This window comes from Sus scrofa, chromosome 18 (genome assembly GCF_054392235.1).
Source record: "Sus scrofa isolate SSC_HxYL_T2T_F1_AM1 chromosome 18, Sscrofa_HxYL_maternal_Yorkshire_Landrace_v2.0, whole genome shotgun sequence".
Lineage (NCBI taxonomy): Eukaryota > Metazoa > Chordata > Mammalia > Artiodactyla > Suidae > Sus > Sus scrofa.
Genome location: NC_139400.1, coordinates 41,870,077 through 41,893,384, shown reverse-complemented (window position 1 = coordinate 41,893,384; position 23,308 = coordinate 41,870,077). Strand labels below are relative to the sequence as shown.

At 38.8% G+C, this 23,308-nt stretch overlaps 1 pseudogene; it reads right to left on the bottom strand.

Moving 5' to 3' along the window:
* Window positions 1–10,720: 10,720 nt before the first annotated feature.
* On the bottom strand, window positions 10,721–15,429 carry LOC100737268 (stress-induced-phosphoprotein 1-like; annotated as a pseudogene).
* Window positions 15,430–23,308: the final 7,879 nt, after the last annotated feature.

Genomic DNA, 23,308 nt, shown 5'->3' with positions numbered 1-23,308 from the left:
ATTACTGTCAATCCTGTGGCCATTAAAATGTTCTGTTTCTGGAGTTCCCCTCATGGCTCAGTGGTTAACGAATCCGACTAGGAACCATGAGGTTACAGGTTCGATCCCTGACCTTGCTCAGTGGGTTAAGGATCTGGCATTACTGTGAGCTGTGGTGTGGGTTGCAGACGCGGCTCAGATCCCACGTTGCTGTGGCTCTGGTGTAGGCCGGCAGCTACAGCTCCGATTCGACCCCTAGCCTGGGAACCTCCTTGTGCTGCGGGAGCGGCCCAAGAAATGTCAAAAAATAAATAAATAAATAAAATAAAAATAAATAAAATGTTCTGTTTCTGTGGTACAATCCTGAATAACACAGGAATATACATTAAGTTCATACATGTTTGTAAAACACTCTATGTGAAAGAACCAAGTCAACAAAATGGTTGTTTGGAGAGGACCAAGGATAGACTTTGAACTTAGAATTGGGTTTTAATCACTCACACACACACCCCCAAAGAAGATATTCATATATTTCTTGTGCAATTAAAAAAGCATTTTTCAAAGCAAAGAACAGTGGAAAGCCTGGATAACTGTCTAATCAACACCCCCCAAGGCAAAGGGAAGTTGCTGCTAACATCAGTGCATGCAGAACAAAGGTGGAAAAGAACAGTTTTCTATCAATTCCGAGAGCATAGTGGACCTTTGGTAGGTGCTTGAAATGGGCCAACAAGATACTAGGAGTAAAAAAGGAAGCAAAGTGGTGTCTGCCTTCCTGTGAGAGAGGGAGCCTCAGGGATGCTATGCTCTTCCCACCAGCTTTTATTCCTAGACATCAACATTTATTGGGCGCTAACCAAACGCCAAGCACGGCTCCACATGTCTGCCCTGTTTTACATGTGATTTTCCAGTCAATCCTCATGCAACCACATGGGCATAGGCATTATTTTTATTATTCCTGTTTTAAAGATAAGAAATTAAGCACGACGGGTGAGTTACTTGCTTAAAGTCCTTCAGCTAGAATCTGGGGTTCATCCCACCCAGGCCAGGAATGGAACCTGAGCTACAGCAGTAACAATGTCATATCCTGAACCCACTGAGCCACCAGGGAACTCCCAAAGCCTAGCTTCCTTTTGTGTGTGTGTGTGTGTGTGTGTGTGTGTGTGTGTCTTTTTAGGGCCATACCCACAGCATATGGAGGTTTCCAGGCTGGGGTCAAATCAGAGCTATAGCCACTGGCCTACACCACAGCCATAGCAATACCAGATCCAAGCCATGTCTGCGACCTACACCACAGCTTACAGCAACACCTGATCCTTAACCCACTGAGCCAGGCCAGGAATTTAACCTGCATCCTCATGGATGCTAGTCAGATTCGTTTCCACTGAGCCACGACAGGAACTCCAAGCCTAGCTTCTTAACCACTGTCTTTTGCCTCCAATACTCCTTTCTTATCTCATTGAATCCTCACCCAGACCTGGCCACACACTACTCATTGTGTATACCCGAGGAAACCGAATCCTGACAAGGTTGTAGATTTGGTGTAGGTTGGCAATGGTGGATGGCAGAGCCAGATTTTAACCCATCCCTTTCTCCAGTGTTCTTCATGAGGTTATCAAATAAGTGTAGTAATGTCACAGGGGTATGGGTCACAAACACCTCCTGGTGACTGTGCAGTGTCTTTGCCACAATTATTTCTCCTGTACCTTAGTTCCCTTCAGTGTCCTTCCCTTTGCTCCTGCTTTTCCTGCGGTTTCTCCGCAGGAATTTCTCTCCTCCTCTTGGTGGCTGCCGTCTGCCAGCCTTTCTCCCTTTCCCTTCTGTTTGCCCACCTCTCTTAACGCCTCCTTCAGAACACGTATATCACACTCTGTTAATAAACAAAACTCTTCTTAGTTACCCATCGAGAGAGGGGCAGGAGAAGAAGCCTTTATTCTCTTGGTTAAATTCAGGTCCTTGTTGATCAATTCTTCCCTGAGGGGTTAACAGTGTTTTTCTTCCTGTTCACGTTCACAATTATGGTGCGTACAGTGGCTTCATATGTGCATCTGTGTATCCTTCGACATGACAAACACAAGTGTTGACAGAACACGGCCTTTCTCGGTAAGAATTGCCAGCTGGTGCCTGGGTGCTAAGCCCGACTATTGCTCTTGAATCTTGTGCTGAAAACTTCATAATGAAACCCCCAAATCACAGCAGCATAAACACAGCTGCTTATGCCTCGAAAGTAAGTGGTTTCCGAGGGAAAGCCTAATCAGTAGAATCTAGTGTTTAGTCAATTACATTAACAGCAGACAAATAGAAATCATACATATTTGACAGGAGGACATTTTAAGAAACTGTATATTTGCATGCTGCCAATGTAATGAGACATCTTACAAGAAATGGGATCCATTATTCATGAACCTGAATAAAAGTCAAAGAACTCTCCTGAAAAACCAGAAAATTTAAATTCTGTTAAAAATGTGAGTTTTTTCCAATTGAAATATACTTGCTGTACAATATTATATAAGTTACAGGGGCACAATATAGTGATTCACAATTTTCAAAGGTTATACTCCATTTATAGTTATAAAATATTGGCTCTATTTTCTCTCACGTATACTATATCCTTATAGCTGATTTTATACACAATAGTTTGTACCTTTAAGGTTCTACCCGTAAAAGCTACCCTCCCCCACTTCCTTTTCCCCACTGATAACCACTGGTTTGTTTTCTATATCTGTGAGTCTGTTTCTTTTTTTTTGTTTTATTAAAAAAATGTGAGGGTTTTATTTTGGCAGTTCATTATATTTCTTAAATCGATTCATAGGTGTTTTTAGTAAGTGATTACAAGCAAAGAGATTTAATATAGCTGAAGTATGCAGAGATATTTTGAAAACACCATATTTTGGGAATTTCCAGGACTAAGATACACAGTCAATATCAGAACTTGAACTGAGTTGGAGGAGGGCCGTAGCAAATAGAGCCAGCAGAAGATGGCAGGTGATTAAGGCAGTTCTCTTAATGGATGAGAGACTGTGATCAGTGAAGACAGCTGGACCACTGGGGGAATCTTGTAGCACCTGAAGGTCAGAGGTCAAGCCAGAAAGCTCAAAAGACCCTTTGCTGGCTCATGGGTGGAGTTTCAGCCCTTGGAATCGGTGCCTGTTGAAAAACATCTGATGAAATTGAAAAGGAATCTGGAAAGACCCTTGTGCTGGGACACAGGTATGAGGATTCTGCTGTTGGAGTTAAGGCTCAAGGTAAGGAGTTGGTACAAGGACCACTTCCAGGACATCTAGACATAAGGTACAGTGGCGATCACGTGTTTCTTAAATTCTCTTTATGGACTGCTGTGAGAACCTGGAGTGTGGCTGAGTCTTCAGGTTCCAGGTACACTGTCATAGTTACAACTTCTTTGGGAAGGGGGGGAATGCAAGTTGCAAATGAAATTTATTAATCTGGTATAACTGCCATGGTGATAAATGAATAAATGATAAAGTAACAGTGTGAACAGCTAGTAACTGCAAATTTCATCAAGCATTTTTGAAAACATTCTTAGATTCCAATGATTACAAGACTGGAAGTCCTTAGGGTATCTGTTAATAAATAATAATAGTAAATTGATGGATAAGATGCACTGCTGTGTAATTCTGCAGAGTTCCGCCAGCACGGGTGCCTGACTCAGATGCATTTGAAACACCTGCTGGCGCTTTAAGATTAAAGTCTCAGGCCCACGGACAGCCTGTGGACAGTATCTGAGAAAGCCTAGGGATCTAAAATTTCTCCAGTCTTCCCAGGGAACTATAGCGTGGATGACACCTTCCCTTTAGAGACCTGCCAAGTTTATTCCACGTGGTGATTCAAGTGCTCCAAAGAATTGGGAAGTTTGAAGATATTGCTTTCACAAATAGGTTTAAGCATTCCTTTCCCCAAAGTATCCTATAAATACATAGATAAATACAGCTTCTTGTTAAACTCCAATGTGTAGTTCTAGTTCAGTGCTTCCTAGAATTGTCATGACATCCAATTGAATAAGCATTACCTGGTGCATTTTTAATTCCTGAAAATCATCCATAATCCTATTCCTCTGCAACTGCAGCACCCACCCCTGCTGTGCAGCTGCCCATGAGACAGTGTCCTTGAACAATCCAAACCGTATCTTTATTTTGTGTATCTTATTCCCCACTCTCCTCCCTAACATGCTGAAGTGAGTTTTGTCTGGGTGTCATTGAGATGGGAGGAGAAGACTTGATCCATTTCATCAGAAGGCAAGGTCTCTACACCCTGGCAGGTTATTGCCTCAGGCTGTAGATGAAGACACAGGTGCGTAAGACGTTGCCACCTGAGTCCATTTCCTACCTTTAGCCCGCTGGGCACGTCTCTCTGCCCTGCTGGAGGCTGAGAATGGTTTTTAGGTCTGTTCACAAGCCCAGACTCCTGGATGGGGAATCAAGAGACCATAGTCTTGGTTTTGCCTCCAGGACTAGCCAGCTGTGTGTCCTGACACAAAAGCATGACTTCTCTGAGCTTTGTTTTCTTTTAGTGGTAGGATCAAGGGTTTGACTCATGATTTCACTTTCTATTTGTGTCATTTGGGGCAAATTATCCAATGTCTAGTGCCTCAGTCTCTTCACTTGTAAAGGAGAGAAAAGGACCCATCTCAGAATAGTGGCAATTCGCGCAGATATTGCCTGTTAAGGACTTAATACAGTGCCTGGCACAAAGTAAATATTCTATAAATGTAAACTAGGAAGATGTGAGATAATAGATGGGGAAAGCACTTTGAAAGGGTTGAAAGTCCAGATGTACATTAAATAAGTAAGGAAGATACAGTATTAGCTGTCTACTGCTATATAACAAATGACCCCAGTAAGTTAGCAGCTTAAAATAGCAAATATTTATTATCTCACACAGTTTCTGAAAGTAAGTGGTTTTGGCTCAGGATTCTCAGCGTCAGGAGCTTAGCTAAGCTAGAAAGAGAGCTGAGCTGTCAGACATTGGAGTAGCAGATTAAAGCACAGGCTCAAAAGGAATTAACACAGAACCGTTTAATCACTTACTGCAAGGGCAGAAGGAAGAGTCCAAACCCAGAAGAGGTATCAACTGTCCTTATTCCATCTGCCCCCTTGGGGGATGTGCTGGTCATGCATGAGGCGGGGAGTGGAGAAGTCCAGGGTACTGAGTCAGAGGCAGAAAAGTGTCTTCCAATACCTCCTCCTTCTTCCACCCCACATAGAGGCATCTGAAGAATGCCTTGGCCCAAGCGTGCCTGGGCTGGCCAGAGGGGCTTGAGTCCTTGACTTGAAACTGCCTTCAGAGACTGAAATGCATTGATTGTGCACCAAGTCTGGCACGGAGAGGGCATCGATCCCTTGTGAGGCCCACCAAGCAAGCCTTGGTAATTGCTATAGTCAGGCCTCAGAGTCACATGTGGCTTTTGGTCAGGAACTGGACTCCTCAGCTACCCCAGAGTCGTAGCACTAGGCTCATGCAGAAGGCGGGCCTCTGTTGCAGGGCAGCTGGAGCAAGGACCTACAACCCAATTAGATAAAGGCTGCAGGGGGAATGGAGGGCAGGGCCAAAGAGAACAGATAGACAGACACAGGAGGTCAGGCAAGGTGAGCAAATACCAGAGGGCCAAGAGCCAGAGCAGCTCCACAGGTAGCCAGAAACAGGGACCTGAGAGTGTTTCTGCATGTGCAGTGCTGGGGTCAGCTCTCTGTCACCTGAGAAGCTCATGAAGTCCTCCATGCCCTTCCTTCAGTTTCTCACTTGCTAGTTTTAAAGTGGAACCAGGGCTTTTTTTTTCTGAAATGTTTCTAGGAAGTTCCCATGTGATCTTGATGCAGACAATTTGAAAACCACTAGATGAAGGGCTCAGGAAGGAGCAAGAGGGCGGGTCAGAAACAACCAGAGAAACTGAGCAAGGCCAAGGCCAGGCCAGAAGAGCTGTCTGAGCACCATGCCTGCCCTACCAGGTTTTATTTCCCTTTTCCAGGTGTGAATATTCCATCTTTAGTGAGATGGAGCCTAGAAACACACAGGAAAAGGTAATTGTATGGGGATTCCCATTTAATTCCCATTCAATGTAACTGGCTAAAAAATGGCTTGAAAAAAAAAATAAGGACAGGTGTGGCTCTTAGTACTGATGCCTGAGAGTAGCCCAATAATCCAAGCACCCAGCCTGGGCTTTGCCCTCTTTCTGGCCTTTTCACCACAGGTGGGAAATGCAAACTTTTATTGCTGTGTGAACCCTTTGGTTGCTTCTCGTGCATGATCTGCCATCATTGTGACAGGTTGACTTGATTTACGTGGTTCAATCTCATAGGAATATTTGGGGTTTCACTGAACCTGTGCTTACGCTAAAGCAAAGGTTGTATTGTGCTGTGAGAAAGCCATCTGGACTTAAGTAGTCTTCTGAGCTAGTCCATTGTTTCAGTGGTGTAGTGATGGTGGTTACTGGTTATGATGCAGCGAGTGAGTGATCGATAAAGCGTGCAAGCCTAATGATCAGTGGCTGTCTAAGCAAGAGAGGAGACTGCTCAAACCTTGAAATTCACAATTCTCATTCTTGGTAACATGCTGTAGCGCACCATAAGCATTTGGTGTGTTTGTGTCTCCCATCCCCACTGGCCATAATCAACAGTTTATAAAATAATCTAGAAAATAATCCTAGGTTATTCATAAAACCCTAAAGATTCTTAGAATATTAAAAAGCCCAAGGGCATAGTGTAGGGAATGTGGACAAGACTTCTACTCATCTACTGATTGCTTTCTGACCAGACTCTATGTTACAAAAGGGCCAGTTTAATGAAGAGATTTCCACTTTGAGCTCTTTTATGGGCCAGATATTCTAAAAAGCTATATTGCTGAAGTACACATATGTCCTGAATAACAAATATACTTTAAAAAATGACCAAGTTGCTAATAAGTATATTGCCAAGAACCAAAAGGAAAAACTGTGAGCTGAAATCAGGATTGCGAGTAAACATAAAATTCTGCTCTACCCCAAAGCAAATGCAGATACCTGGAATCTAAATTCTTAGGGTTTATCATATGATATCATGTGTATGTGGAATCTAAAATATGGCACAAATGAACCTATCTACAGAATAGAAACAGACCCACAGACATGGAGAACAGACTTGTGGTTGCCAAGGGGTAGTGGGGAGGGAGTGGAATGGACTGGGTATGGTCTTAAAAAAAAAAAAGAAGAAGTTTTTCCTCTTTAGCAACTGAAATACTATGAAAAGTTCTCATTGCATATTATTTTAGGAAAGAGAAATTAAGTGTGAAATGTATGCTGAGTAATAAAGGGTATAGAGATGAGTTCCTGGCTAAAAATGTGCCTACATTTTTAGGTACATTAGATGTGGGTCCTGATAGCTGCAAAGGGTCAAGCGTGCAATCTGTATCTTCCATCACCGATTCAGCATCATCTTTCATTTTATAATGTAACCCATTTGACTAATTTTTTTCCCCCATGCATTGCTCTTGAAAGAAGGCGTAGAAAGAGAGAAATGAAGCCTTCGTATTCCTATGGGACAGGTCCAAAGTGAAATGTCATGGGAGATACTGAGGCCTGAACATCTTCAGCACATGCATGTGCTACACTGGGTCTCACAGAGAACATGAGGAGTATGGGTCCATGCTTAGGCAACCACATGCTGCTGCAGAGAGTTATTAGCAAGTGGGCTGGGCACCAGTCCTTGATCTTGACTTTCCCACTCTTCAGCCTTCTCCCTGAGGAGCTCTCTGTTATCCCAGCTTCTGAGAGAGTCTACACTGTACATCCCACATTTTTAGTACCAATGCAACCTCTCTTCTGAGATGCAGTTGCATATAATCTCACTGCCTATTCAGCATCTCCACTTGAATGTCCCAGGAGGAAGCGGAGGCAACACCGAACAAGACAGGCAAAAAATATGTCATCTTGGAACTCACATTCTAGCCCATATTCAAAACTGTCCCAAGCAGAAATCAAATACCCTAAACCTGTGTAAGCCATTCAATTGCTTTGGCTCAAAACCACATCTCATTAACTTTAACTTTAAGGTATTTTTTTCCTCTTCAGTGCCAACCCAGTCATCCAAGAGATCCATCATTCCTCTCCTAGGCATCTATAAGAGGCTCCTAATAAGACTCCTTTGTCCATTCTTCTTCTCCCCTCATTCAAGTCAAAAAAATGTTTACTTATTTCATTTTCCAGGAGTTATCCTTTTAAAGTGTAAAGCTGATCATGGCAATCCCTTGCCTAAAAATATTTCAAATGCAACTTGACTAAATAAAATTCTAAGCCTACTAGACTCAGCAGGATCTGGTTTTGGCTTTCTGCAGCTTTCTCCCCTTCATGCTTGGAGTTCCAGTCACAGCGCTGTTCTGTGAGTTCTTAACTATGCCAAATTCCTTTTCCTTCTAGTGACCCACTTCCTCTTCCATCTGTCTCTGTTAACTGCAAATCATTTTCCGATCTCAGGCTGAGCATCATTTTTGATAGCCTCCAATTCCTGCCAAATTATTAGTTTCTTTATGTGTACATTTGAAGCATTTTTTTTCTCATGCTTGTTAGCATTGTACTTAATTACTTGTGTGATCTATTAAATGTCTCTCTTTACCATTAGGCTATAAGTTCCATCAGGGTAAGATCTATATCCATCATTTTAACCACAAAATTTCCAGTGATATCATGGTGAAAATAGTACACCCTTGTTGAATATGTATTATATTTATTGGATATAAGGAAAGGCCACAACTCCTTCAAATAAGCCAGTGTTATTACACAGCTAAGAAATGAAAACTCTTAATTATGGGTGTTGTTACAGGAAGGGAAGGAATTCTGGACTAATTAGAAAAAAATAATTTAAATAAAATTTATATTTTCTGGATACAGAGAGTGAATTAATACAAACTGCTGTAGGAGAAAATAAATATTGATGATTAATAAATAATAGGAACAAAGACAGACATTATAGCAGCTCCAACCAGGATAGAATGAGGAGGGAAATTAAGGATGAGAATTTTTGTCTGTATGAAAGGAACAAGCCGACCTACAGTGATGATAAATAGGACTTCTGGGGGCCTTCCTGCACCAAATGTCTTGGGAGCTATGATCTCCGGCATTCAGATACTCAGATGTGGTAGAACAGAGTTGTGAAGAGAATAGTATGAAATGCTAGAGGGGAATGGGTGGGATTCCAGGCAGCTGGCATGTGGAGAAGGCAGAAAGCACTAGATAGTTTGCCTGCAGGGAGATGACCATGAGGCATTCAGTTCAGGATGCACAAATATTTCATGAACTGAAGCTTTAAGGTTGGGAGTGGTCCTGTATTGGTTGTCTTCTGCCCAGAACTCCTACTGACTTCAGATTTTCAAAAGAACAGATTGGGCCAAAGTTACTTATTGTGTGGTAATGATTTCATAATGGGAATATTATGTCTCAGGGTTTACAATCTTCTAAATTATTCAAAAATCTTCTGAAAGTTGTATTTTTTTCAGCCTCATAGAATATGGCTTATTTTGTTTTGAAGAAGAGCACATGAATCTGTATTTCTGAGAGCTTGTTCTTTTATAGAAATAAATCAAGGTAAATAGGTTTACATATTTGGGAATGTAGGAAGTATATCTCCCAATTTTTAATCCCAAAATGCTGAGTAAAACATTCAGAGTCTTATCACCAACTATTTCATCAGTAGACCATGAATGTACTACTGATACTGAGCTCCCAGTTCAATGCTAAACATAGCTGTGAAGTTTTAAGTGGCTTTTATTAACAAGTTGCCTTTTCTTCAAAGGCACCGTGATAATAAGGCACTGCACCTTTTCTCATTAACTAAGCTCTGATAAGACAATCTGAATAGACTTCTAGTTTCCTATCCTGGTAAAAGACCGAAGCTTTAATAAAGACATATTTTCTTTGTTTTTATCTTGTCTGGTTAGTCTTAACAATAAACAGAACTTTTGATTTAATTTTTTAAAATTAAAATTTAATTTAATTACACTGTGTCAGTTTCTGCTATACAGCAGTGGCCCAGATAGGTATTATCTGTGTATATATTTATATAAACAATATATATGTTATTTTTTATCATGTTATCTTCCATCATGTTCTACTCCAAGAGATTGGAATGAGTTCCCCATGCTATACAGCAGGACCTCGTTGCTTATCCATTCTAAATGTAATAGTTTGCATCTACTAACCACAAACTCCCTGTCCAGCCCACTCCTTCCCACCTCCCTGTTGGCAACCACAAGTCTGTTCTCCATGTCTATGAGTCTGTTTCTGTTCTCAAGATAGGTTCATTCGTGCCATATTTTACATTCCACATATAAGAACTACCTTTTCTTTCTTTTTTAAAAATTGTGTAACTATGTCCGACTTGCTTGTTTCGTTGGTAAAGGGGACATGGAGTTAATAATATGAACATTGACACAGAAATTGACATGTTGTAAATCAGCTGGGGCCTGAGGTTGGGAAGAACACCCTCCCTCCCCCACACATGCCCACTGCCCCAAAGCAAACATCACCAACTTTGATTGGTGGGAAAGCTGCTGAGGGGCAGGAGTAGGAGATGGAACTCAAGGCGGCAGAAGAGACCATGTACTAACAAGTCTCTATTTCTTCCACATAGGTCTGTATAAATATATAGAGAGAAGTTATTTGCCTTTTCCCCTTCTCTCCCTTCTGTTCCATGCTGCTTGCTGCAGTTCCAGCTCCTTTTTCCAAGTAAGGGTGAAGGGAAGGGAGATGATAAGCAAGTCATCAGTGAATTGCAGTCAGACCCACATCCATTAGTTTCTGTATCTTCTGTGCTATTATAGGATTCTTAAAGTGTCTGCCGAGTACCTGGGGGGTCCTTCTGCATCTGTTCCAGAATGAACTGCATGACTGGGTCACTCATCTGCTATACCCTAGGATGCGTCTTTGGGGAGGTCTTATTGGTTGTACTAGACCATCATGTAGCCATAGTAACCTTCTGCCACCTCCTTACACCTCTCTCCACTGCCTGGCAGACACCTGTGGCCTTTGCATAGTCCTTCATTGTTAGGGCAGCTGATTTCCATGTATAACACTTGGTGAAGCTTGGTTCTACTTGGATACATTCCTCACAGTCCCAGAGTGGCAGCTGAAACCCCAGGAGTTCAAAGGAGCAGGCAGCTTCATTGCTGTACAACTTGGCATCTCTTGGGTTCTCATTTGATGGCTTCTGCATACTACTTCCTGGTCTGGGAATAGTCCCCTTTCTGAAAGCATGCATTGCCTTTGTTCTTCTCCAAAGCCAGGCCAGGGATATAGGCCAGCCACTCTGGCTCCTTGAGGATTTTCTCTGCCTATTAGCATTTCTTTCTTTTTTCCCCAGGAATTTATCATTATCTTTGTTATTGATTATAACAATAATTGTTACTCTTTATGTAACATTAACTTTGTGTGAGGCAGTGTGCTAAAGCATGTTACATGTACAATCTCTTAATTCTCACAACCTATCCTTGAAATAGGTATTGTTCATCCCCATTTAAAAGAGAGGTAAACTGAGGCTCAGATTAAATAAATGCCCCATAGTTAGTGGGATGCTGTTGGCATTTCTTGAGCACATCTGGGATTGGTGTTCTGCAGGGACTTGAAGAAATGGATGGCATCCTGGCACTTTTCTTCTGTGAAATAGGAGCTGCCAATTCCAACACAGGCTTTGGAACCTGTTGCTAATTATCTTCTTGGTTTTCTACCCACCTTTCAATGGCCTTCACAGAAAGCTCCTGGCATTCACTTAAGCACCTTTTGTGACGTACATGGCTGCTTGATTGGTCAAGTCATGTTGGTTGGGGTCCTGGGCATTGGCTTTATCATAGTGCTTCAAGGCTGCAAAATCTTTTTTTTTATAGGCATCATTCCACAACCCTTTTTCTTTCAGTGCCTGCTGCTCATTCTCTGGAAGATCTTCTTCCATTGGCTCTGGCTTGGTCTCCTTTTGGGAGAAGGTGACAAAGATGTCTCAATGTCATGCTCCTTATCCATACTCTCCAGATGGGCTTGGAGGGGGACACTGAGGGTAGTCATGGTTTGGGGATTTTGCAGTTCTTGCCCAGGTCAGACATCTTGTTTCCTGTTGCTCTATCAGTTCCCGGTAGGTAGGATCAACGAGCAGTGTCCTTGTCCTAGGATCATGCTTCAACTTCTGGAACAGACTGGGTACATTGAAAGGATTCATGGATTTTCTCTATTCAGACTGGGGCTCCGTTTTCTGAAAAGCTTTTTGGGGGTTGAGAATTGTTTGCTTCTTGTTTTCAACTCTCCCCATAGGTTCAAGTGAAATATCTTCAGGAATAGGCCTTGTCTCAGTCAGGCTTTAAGTCAACGGTTTTGCATCCTCAAAAGCGTCCTGGCGGCCTCCATTCTTGGCTTCATACTTAGGTCTGGGTATCTAAATTACTGCTTCACAGCAGCTCTGTAATGCACCATCCATGGCCTAGGGGCCTTACTGCCCTTCCTTTTAGCTCATTTACCTTCTCCATAGCCTGGCCTGAACTCCACTCAATAGACCTGATCTGCTACCTGTTCCCAGCCCAGAACTACTTTTCTAAAAGATAATTCCTAGCCACTGGGGAAAACAGTTGGCAGTGTCGTTAAAAATGAAACATGCAACTACACTAAGACCCAGCAGTTATACTATTGGGTGTTTATCCCAGAAAAATAAAACTTATCCTCACACAAAAACTTCTAAACAAATGTCTATACAGCTTTATTCCCCAAAATCTGGGGAAAAGAGCAAATATTCTTCAGTGGTCAATGACTAAAGAAACTGTAATTCCTATCCTGGAGTACTACTCAGTAATGAAAAGAAATAGATTGATACACGGTTTGAATGAATCTTCTGGGGAATTATCCTGAGTGAAAAAAGCCAATCCAAAACAATTATACACTATCTGTATACTTCTATAATATAGTATTCTTGAAATGATGAAATTATAAAAATCAAGGAGACATCAGTTGTTGCCAGCAGTCAGGGCGGGGAGTAGAGGTGGATGCTTAGTGGGGAAGGGAGTTGAGTGTGATTACAAAAGGCAGCATAGGTGTCCTTATAATGAATACATTCTGTATCATTGTTTATCCATCCACTAGCCAATGGACATTTGGATTGTTTCCAATCTTTGTCTACCATGAATAATGCTGTTGTGAATATCATGTGTGAGTCTTTATGTGGACCTAAGTTTTCATTTTCTTAGGGAGACACGTAAGGGTGAAATTGCTAGATAATGGTAAGTCAACTATGGTAATAGTACGTTAATGTTTAACTTTTGAGGTGGTTGCCAAAATGTTTCCCATTAGCAATGTATGAGGATTCCAGAGTCTTCTCATACTTGCCAACACTTGGTTATTGACAGTCTGTTTCATTATAGTTATTCTGATTGGTTTGGAGTGGTATTTCTCACTGTGATTTTAATCTGCATTTCTCTAATGAGCATCCTTTTTGGGGGCTTATTAGCCACTCATATATTTTTCAGTGAAATGTCTGTTCAAATTTATTTTCCATTTTTTTAAATTTATTTTTCTTTCTTCCCTTCTTCCTTCCTCCTTCCCTCTCTTTCCTTTTTTCTTTCTTTCTTTCCTTCCTTCCTTCCCTTTCTTTCTTTTCTTTGCTTTATTTTAGTTGTTTACAGTGTCATGCCCATTTCTTCGATAGAGCAAAGTGACCCAGTCCTATATATATGTATATGTATATATATATATATACACACACACACATTCTTTATCTCATATTTTCTTCCATCATATTCTATCCCAGGAGATTGGATATAGTTCCCTGTGTTATACAGTAGGACATCATTGCTTATCCATTCTAAACGTAATAGTCTGCATTTACTAACCCCAAACTCCCAGTCCATCCCACTCGCCCTATCCTCTTGGTTTGTTGCCCATTTTTAAATTGGGCTACTTAAAATCTTAGAATGGAGTTTTAAGAGCTTTGAAAAAATATATTTTGGATTTAAAGTCTTTATCAGACATGTGATTTGCAAATGTTTCCTGCTAATCTGTGGCTTTTTATTAATGATGCCTTTTGAAGAGCAAACATTTTTAATTTTATGAAGTTGAATTTATTAATTTTTTCTTTTATGGATTATGTTCTTGGTGTTTAAGAAATCTTTTCTAACCCAGTGTCACAAAGATTTTCTATGTTTTCTTCTAGAAGTTTTACATTTTTAGCTCATATATTTACTTCTATGATCCATTTTGAGTTTATTTTCCTCTATCATATGAGATGAGGATCTGAGTTCTTTTTTTTTTTTTAATATGGAAAGCCAATTTTTGTTTGTTTGTTTTTCTTTTTAGGGCCATACCCGTGGCACATGGAGGTTCCCAGGCTAGGGGTCAAATTAGAGCTGTAGCTGCCAGCCTGCATTACAGCCACAGCAATGCCAGATCCAGGCTGCATCAGCTACCTACATCACAGCTCAAGGCAATGCTGGATCCTTAACCCACTGAGCAAGGCCAGAGATCAAACCTTCGTCCTCATGGATATTAGTCAGATTTGTTTCTGCCGAGACACAACGGGAACTCTGCCAATTGTTTTAGCACCATTTTCTATAAAGATTTTCCTTTCTCTATTGAATTGCTTGACATTTTGTCAAAAATCAATTGAGCATAAATGTAAAGGTTTATTTCTAGGCTCTTCTATTGCATTGATATATATGCCTATTTTTTTTAATTTTAAAAACAATTTATATTCAAATTTCATTTTTAATTTTGCTAACAGACCATACTGAGGGATGATTTCTGGAAAAAATAATTGATTAGGAAAATGCATAATGGAATGCTATCTGTCCATATATGTCTACTAAAATACATAATGTTAACATAATCCCTTATGTGATTTCTGTTTTGTTTTTAAAAATCTAGATAGTTCTGTATATAGACATTAAAAAATATGGAAATACATATACAAAAAGTTCACAGTGATCATTTTTAAAGAGTAAGATTAAAGAAGTACTAACATTCTATTTTATTTCTGTATATGTTGATGTATATATGTGTGTGACTGGGTCACTTTGCTGTACAGCAGAAATTGACAGAACACTGTAAACCAACTGTAATGGAAAAAAATAAAAATTATTAAATAAATAAATAAATTCCCAATTAAAAAAACATATACATGTGTATGTATATACATATATATATACATTAAATTCTTTAAAAAATATATTTGTACTTTATCTCACTTAACCTTAATACATACTCATTATATGTCTATTCTTATGTCACTACTACAATATCTTGATTACTAAAGCTTTATAGTGTGTTTTGAAATAAAGTGTAAGGCCTCTAACTTTTGTTCTTCAAAAGTTTTTTAAACCATTCTAGGTTCTTCATATTTCTACATAGGTTTAGAATTGGCTTGTCCATTTCTACAAAAAAATTCCTAAGTTTTTGATAGGGCTGACCTTCACTCTATAGATCAATTTGAGGGAAATTGCCATCTTAACAATACTGAGTCTTCCAATCTAAAAAACTAAGTCTCTCCATTTATTAGATCTTCTTTACTTTTAGCAAAGGTCATGGGGTAAACTGTGTTTCTCTTGCTAAATTCGTTCCTATTTTATTTCTTTTGTAGCTATTGTGAATGAAATGGTTGATTTTATTTTCAGAATGTTCATTGCTTTCATACAGATACATAATGGATTCTTGTGTATTAATTTTATTTATATCCTGAAAACTTGTTAAACTGATTAGTTTTATTAGGGTTTATTTCTTTTTTTGTAGATTCTTTAGGATTTTCCACATATAACATCATGTTTTGTGCAACTAAAAAGTTTTATATCTTTCTTTCTAATCTACCTGACTATAATTTATCTTATTATGTTGGCTAAACTGCTCATAAAACATTGAAATAGAAGTAATTAGAGTGAATATCCTTGACTTTTTCCTGATTTAGGGAGGAAGCATTCATTTTTCTCCAGGAAGGATTATATTAGCTGTATGGGTTTTTTGTTTGTTTTGGGGTTTTTTTTTGTTTGTTTGTTTTTTGTGGTATAAAGCCTAAAATATCTCAGAATTATGGACTATCTTGACATCTGGTAAAAATGGGAAGGCTTCAAATGGCCAAACCACAGCTTCCCCTCCCAATCTGTTGCCATGAAGAAGGTCACATAGCCAAACAATTCTCCTTCTCAAACAGCCCAGGTGCAATTAAATTCCTGTTTATCTCTGAGTAGGGGGTTTCAGTTCCCTGCCAGCCCATGGAATTATTCAAATAAGCCACCCCATCTTCTTGCATCATCAAGGGTACCTCATTCTCTTGATACTACAAAGCCTGCCTCCTACAGTCCCTGGTTGTTCACTCTGTTCCCTAGTGCAACCACTGTATAGCCCTGCATGACATGTAGTGTCCTGGGCTGTGAGCATATATGACTAATAAACTACTGTTGCTCACATCTGCCAAGGACCAAGTGTTGTGTATCAGTCATCCCCAGAACCCTAGGGTAAGAATCCCTCCCTCACCAAGGGGGTAAATAGGAGGCAATTAATATATTTCTGTAGACTCTTTTATCAGGCTAAGAAAGCAATCTCTTTCCAGTTTAAGAGTTTTTAATTATGAATTGTTGGATTTTGTGGAATGATTTGTCTAAGTCAATTGAGATAATCATGTGATTTTTGCATTTATTTTATTGATACACTGTTTTACATTAGTTGATTTTCATTTGTTAACCAAGTTTGCATTCCTGGGATAATTCCTACTTTGCCATGGTTTGTAACACTTTTTCAAGTTGCTGGATTCAATCTCTTATATTTTGTTAAGAAATTTTGTGTCCATGTTAATGCTGGTCTCTTTTTCTCCTTTCTGGCAGTTTCTGTCTGATTTTGATGCCAAGCCTCTTAAAATGAGTTGGGACATTTTCTCTCCTCATTATTTTCCTCCTCATTGTTTTTTGTTTGTTTGTTTGTTTTGTTTTTCTCCTGCTTGTTTTGGGTTTAATTTGCTCTTTTTTCATTTGTAAAGTAGAAGGTTAAATTATTGATTTGACATTTCTTTTTAAATAATGGTATTCGGAGAGGTACATTTTCTTTTAATTACTGCTTTAGCTGCATTCTCTATTTTGAAATTTTTTCAGATTTTTTAAATTCAGGTCCAAAACTTTCTAATTTGCCCCATGATTTCTTCTTGGTTTCACAGATTTTCATAAGCATATTGTTTAATTTCCAAATATTTTGGGATTTCTCAAATTTTCTTTTGCAATTAATTTGTAATTTTATTCATTCTGGTCAGAGGGCATGCTTTGCTTTATGGCTTACTCATGGTCTATCCTAGAGAATATTCCATAGGTACTTGAAATGAATATGTATTTCACTGGTGCTGCATAAAATGTAAGTGGCTATATGCATCTTAATGTATCACAGCCTACACTAGTTAGGTTATATGGGTTAATAGCATTGTTTAATTCCTCTTTACCCATTTCTATTTTGTCTGTTCTATCCAATATTGAAGTCTCTAATTATACTTGTTTAATTCTTTTTCACCTTTGAGTTTGGTTCTATAAGTTTTTTTCTTATGATTTGAGTCTCTTTTGTTAGTATAAATTAAATTTGCTTTCTCTTCATGATATGTTGACTCATCACTATGAAATGTCTCTGTCTCTTGCCTAAAAGTCTATTGGTCATAATGTAGCCTCTCCAAGTATATTAATATTCTTTTATTTTTCAACAGTGTGTCTTAGAATCTGTGTTGTGTCTCTTAAAAACAGTATATAGTTGATGTCGCTTCTTTATCAGTCTGACAATCTCTGCCTTTTGATTAGAAGGTAATAATGTTAATGCAAGTATTAATTTCACTGAAGATATATCTGCATTTTGTTATCTATCCTTTAGATGTCACATGTATGTTTTTTAACTTGAGATAAAATGGATAAATATTACATTAGTTTCAGGTGTATAACATTCAATATTTATATTTATTATGAAATGATCACAAGTTTATAGTTAATATTTGTCACCATAGTTACAAAATTTTTTCCTGTAATGAGAACTTTAAAGACCCACTTTCTTAACAACTTTCAAAAATGCAATGCAGTTTTAGTAACTTTAGCCACCCATGTTGTATATTACATCCTATGATGTATTTATTTTATAATTGGAAGTTTGTACCTTTTGACCCCCTTCATCTAATTTGCCTTCCCTATCCCACCTCTGTCAAACACCAATCTGTTCTCTTCATCTATAAAGATGTTTGTTTTTTTTTTGTTTTTTTTTTAGTTTTTAATACTCCACATATAAGTGAGATCACATGTTGTTTCTGACTTATTGCACTTAGTGTAATGCCCTTAAGGATCATCTATCCATGTTGTTACAAATGGCAAGATTTCCTTCTTTTTTCTGGTCAAAGAATATATTTCATTGTATACATATGGCACATCTTCTTTATTCATTCATCTATTGGACATGTAGTTTGCTTCCATATCTTGGGTATTGTAAATAATGCTGCAGTGAATATAGGGATGCATATCTCATTTCAAGTTAAAGTTTTTACTTTTTACTGATAAATATCCAGAAGTGCAATTGCTGGATAATATGGTAGTTCTATTTTTAACTTTTGCAGAACCCTCCAAACTCTCTTCTATAGTGGCTGAACCAATTTACATTCCACCAGCAGTATATGAGGGTTCCCTTTTTTCCACATTCTCACTAACACTTTTTGTTATTTTTTATCTTTTTGATACTAGCCATTCTGACTATTGTATGAATGACATATTTCCTGTTTATCTGTTCCTCTTTTACAGCCTTCTTTTTTGTTAAACTGTATTATTTTAATTCCTCTGTCAAAATTTTAAATATACTTTTTGAGTTACTTTCTTAGTGGTTGTGCTAGGTATTATATGCATCACAATGTATCACAATTTACATCAGGTTAATACAGATTTAATTCTGATAAAATATAGCAGCTTTACCCCAATATGGCTTTTTCCCCTCCCTTCTTCTTTGTACTAATATATTATCAATTTATATTATAAACCCAATAATACAATGTTATATTACTGCTTTATACAATCTTATGTCTCTTAAAGCAATATAAGAAGAAAAGAAAAGGAACATTTATACATTTTGGGGGGGGTAGTTACCCATATATTCACCATTTCTAGTGTTTCTTCCTTTCTTCCTGTGGATTCAAATTACCATCCTGAGTCATTTCCTACTTGTCTGAAGGAGTTTCTTTAAAATTTCTTGTTAGGCAGATGTAAGTTCTCTCAGAATTTGCAGGGTATGGAATTCTTGGTTGATAGTTTCTTCTTCCAGCATTTTAAATATGCTATTCCTCTGTCCTCTGCTCTCCACTGTTAAGGTAATTCTACGTAAGTTTGGCTCCTACCTTCTTTTTGAACTCAAAATCCAAGTCCTTTCTGCCTCATAATCTTGGCATTTATTTTGTCCTTTTTTGGACTCTCTTGGCCATATATTTCCTTATCTCCTGAAAACCCGTAAGCCTTTGTGATTGTGTTTTCTTACTATTAATGGACTGATCTCCGGAAGAAAAATTGAGCTTTATTTTACTTGTCCATAAAAACAATACTATTACCATGATTTGCAAGCTGCTAAAAGTTAAACTTCATGTAAAAAATAATCACTGTCTCTTGATATAATCATTTCCTTCTTTATAGAACTAGCCATCTTTCTAGCAACTTTTGTGTGTGTGTGTGTGTGTGTGTGTGTGTCTTTTTAGGGCTGCACTTGCGGCATATGGAGCTTCCCAGGCTAGGGGTACAATTGGAGCTGTAGTCATCTGCCCATGCCGTAGCCACACAGAATCCGAGCCAAGTCTGCAACCTACACCACAGCTAACGGCAATACCCTATCCTTAACCCATTGAGCGAGGCCAGGGATCGAACCCACATCTTCATGGATGCTAGTTGGGTTTGTTAACCACTGATCCACGACAGGAGTTCCACTAGCAACCTTTTAAATATTTTGTTTTTAAATATTCTGAGAGCAAATCATTAAAGAAACCAGATTTCCATTTGGGTTTAGTTTTTAAGCTGCTAGGACCACCATCCTTATTTTATTTACCAAGCTATCGCATATAGAAAAAAGCCCTGGTGTGGGGCTTTTCTAAACCAGATGTGAATCATACCATCAGGGATGTGACTAATTTGGTTCATTTACACATTCAAAGGAAACAAATTACAAGCTTTACAGTAGCATTTTACAAAAAAATTAAAAGGGAATAAAACAATGCTTCATAAGCTTCCTTAATAAAAATTGTATTTTACAAAAATTGGGTATCCTGGAAAGGCTTTTCCATTAATAGCTCAGAAAGAGTGTGTGACTGTCATTAGGAAGCACACCACTTCAAGTATGTGAAGCTATGAAACACGGCCGGGTAGTCACTGTATCCATTAAGATACAGTTGAGAGACAGCAGTCAGACTAGTCATTTAACAGAGAAAAGAGAACATAAAGAATTTTTAATTAGGTATAAAGTTGGTTGGTGACTGCAAAGGCAAAAAAAAAAAAAAAAAAAAAAAAAGAGAAAATAAGGAAGTAACTACCTCCCCTAGGGCCGGAGGAATTAAGGAGAGATGTTGGATATATATAAAACTTAAAGGCTTGATTAAGAAGCCTCATGGAACTGAAACTTTGATCTCTGAAGAGGAGTGTCCAGGCAGCTGGTATGGTGTTGTTGCTGAAACTCAGCCTCTATCCACCAGTACTGAATAGAAATGCCAAGACAGAGTTTTTGGTGAAGGAGACAAAGACAGCTTTTATTGCTTTGTCAGGCAAAGGGGGCCACAGCAGGCTAGTGCCATAATAAGTGAACCCCCTTCAGAGAGTTTGGGAGGTTTTATAGTTTAGAAGTGAAAAGTAGGGCTACAGATAAGGATCGGGGTAGATGCAAGCTTTCATTGTTTTTCAAAGCTGGCAATCCTTCTTTCACGAATGAAGAATGCTTCATTAACATCTCCCATTTGTTGGGGGTTTTAGTTCTGCGGAAGATCTCAAAAGATATTGTTATCCATATTCCTTGAGTAGGAACCAGGACCCTGCCCCAAGGCTGCACACTTTTCTCTTGCCTGTTCCTCCCTGGTCTCTGCATCCCCACTCTTCCTTTATTAGCAACTGTTTGAACCTGCCCTTTGGAACTCAGGGAAGGTCATGGAGGCTGAAACTTATTCTTAAAAACAAGAATTGGAGGACACAGAAAGCCGTAGGGCCCTGCTCAGTTTCAGTGTCTCTGAGGAAGTGCGAAAAGGCTGGTTCTACAAGTGTACTTACTGGGTAGGATTTGCTGTCTTGGGGTGCGATGAAGTGTTTGAGGTCGAAACTCCCAGGAAACAGACAGAAAGCAAGTAGCTCCTTCTTCTGTCTTCTACTTTGCTCTCTCCCTCTATTAATTCCCCCCACACACAATCTCTCTCTCTCTCTTTTTGCTTTTCTTTTTTTAAAAAATGATTTTTATTTTTTCTATTGTAGTTGGTTTACAGTGTTCTGTCAATTTCTGTCTCTCATTTATACACACACCACGATTAGCAGAGCTTAATGGAGAGCCAGCTGGCAAAGCAGAACTAAGGTTTGCTAAGTCCTCACTCCAGTATCAGGCAACATGATTGATAAGGTAGATCTGATGCTGAGAGACAAAAACTTAGTAACTGGCACATTCCTTTAATCCCAAATAAAATCTTTCCCTACCTATCCGGTTTCCCTTTGCCTGATAGCACCAGAATGTTCTGATACGAAACAAACAAAAGTTAGTGTGGCCTCTGGTTTCCTAGAATTTCGACAAATGTTGATTCAAAGTTGACTTTTACTTTTTTTATTATTGGGATGGATTAGTACAAAAGAGGGGAATTTTTAAAAAATTTATTATTATACTTCTTATTATGGACATAGTTTTATTGTTGACCACCTCAAATGTTGGCAATACATGGAGTATAAATTGTTGTGCCAACTAATAAAACTCAGTTGTGCCAACTAATAAAACAGATTCCCAGCAATTCCTCAGTTTTCTAACCTGAGAAGAGGAGTGAAGTTTTAATAGCTGACCTTTCAAGCTAGATAGCAGGACTTGGTGGAAGACAGAGCAGTTTGATCAGACACAACATTTCCTCAGTCTCAACTGCATTTCTCATTCACCTGAGGGTCACCCACCTAAGAGCGTGCCTTCCAGTTTGGGGATGAAAAAACTGCTTGGGAGACATAGAAAATTGTCGACAGAGTACATACATATTTAAACTAAGAGAGCTAAGATTTCTTTAAAAGCAAAATGGAAATAATTTTACTCTGAAAACCTTCAGAGAATTAGGAGGAAACTTTACTTCTTTTCAGATTTTAAAAATTAACAGCATCTTTGTCAATTTAGATATGAATCTTGAAAATTGCTGCAGGAGTTTCCCATCTTGGCCCACGCAGCAGAAACAAATCCAACCAGGAACCAAGAGGTTGCGGGTTGGATCCCTGGCCTTGCTTACTGGGTTAAGGGTCTGGCATTGCCGTGAGCTGTAGTGTAGGTCGCAGACGTGGCTTGAATCTGGCACTGCTATGGCTCTGGCATACGCCAGCAGCAACAGCTCTAATTAGACCTCTAGCCTGGGAACCTCCATATGCCATGGGTGCGGCCCTCAAAAGACAAAAGATTAAAAAAGAAGAAAATTGCTGCCAAAAATACATACGGATACAGCTCATGCGATAGTATTTAACATAAAACAGGATGCTTTTACTTTCTCTAAGGAAAGTTTGTTACATAAGTGCATTTAAACATAGAACCCTCCCTTCCATTAAAAAAAAAAAAAGTCTATAAATTCCTAATGATCCAGAAACTCTTGTTTGAGTTTAAAAGTTTCGAGGAAATAGGGAAACGTAGTTTAGAATCCATTTTTTTTTTTTCTCCCAAGAATGGTGATTTTCAACACAACATAGTCTTACAAAGGGGAAGGGTAGAGCGGTATGAGTTGTTTAAAACTTTTCCTTGGTGACTTTGATATTCTCCCTTCTCGCACGCCAGCTTTAGAACCTGGGGAAAAGGCAAACATGGAGGTAGAGAATTGCAATATCTGAAAACATGTTACATTTAAAAAAATATTTTCCACATGATTGTTTATGATTATTTTATTGCTTTACATTATAAGCTAGTGTACATCATGATAACCAGAGCACTAACAACTGCTACCACTACCAAAAAAAAAAAAAAAAAAAATCCTTATTCTTAACTGAGGATTAAAATGGCCCATCAAGGAAGGCAGCTCAGTGTGGCTGGAATCTGCCACAAGGAATATTAGATTGCACAAAACAATAGACTAGGAATGAGGACAAAATTTAATTAAGCAAGGAGTAGTCTTGGCTAAGACAAAGAAATCAGAGCCTTTGGAGCTGCCCT